This window comes from Plasmopara halstedii (assembly GCF_900000015.1).
Source record: "Plasmopara halstedii genome assembly, contig: Scaffold_672, whole genome shotgun sequence".
NCBI classification, from domain to species: domain Eukaryota; phylum Oomycota; class Peronosporomycetes; order Peronosporales; family Peronosporaceae; genus Plasmopara; species Plasmopara halstedii.
Window position 1 is genome coordinate 802,127 of NW_020187589.1, and position 210 is coordinate 802,336.

A 210-nucleotide genomic window follows, 5' to 3' on the forward strand; every position below is an offset into this window, starting at 1 on the left:
GCATCAGGTGCTCCTGGGGCCTCGTATACAGCAGCTTTACCCACCCGGATAACTCACCGCCGCATCCAATGCGATCAAGCACTTGAAACATATAACTCCAACTGACTCGATCATACGCCTTCTCGAAGTCCAGGAAAGTCGCGTATGCTTCGTCATTACGAGCGGTCACGAGGTCTTGGAGATCACTCACAAAACGGACGTGGTGGTGCA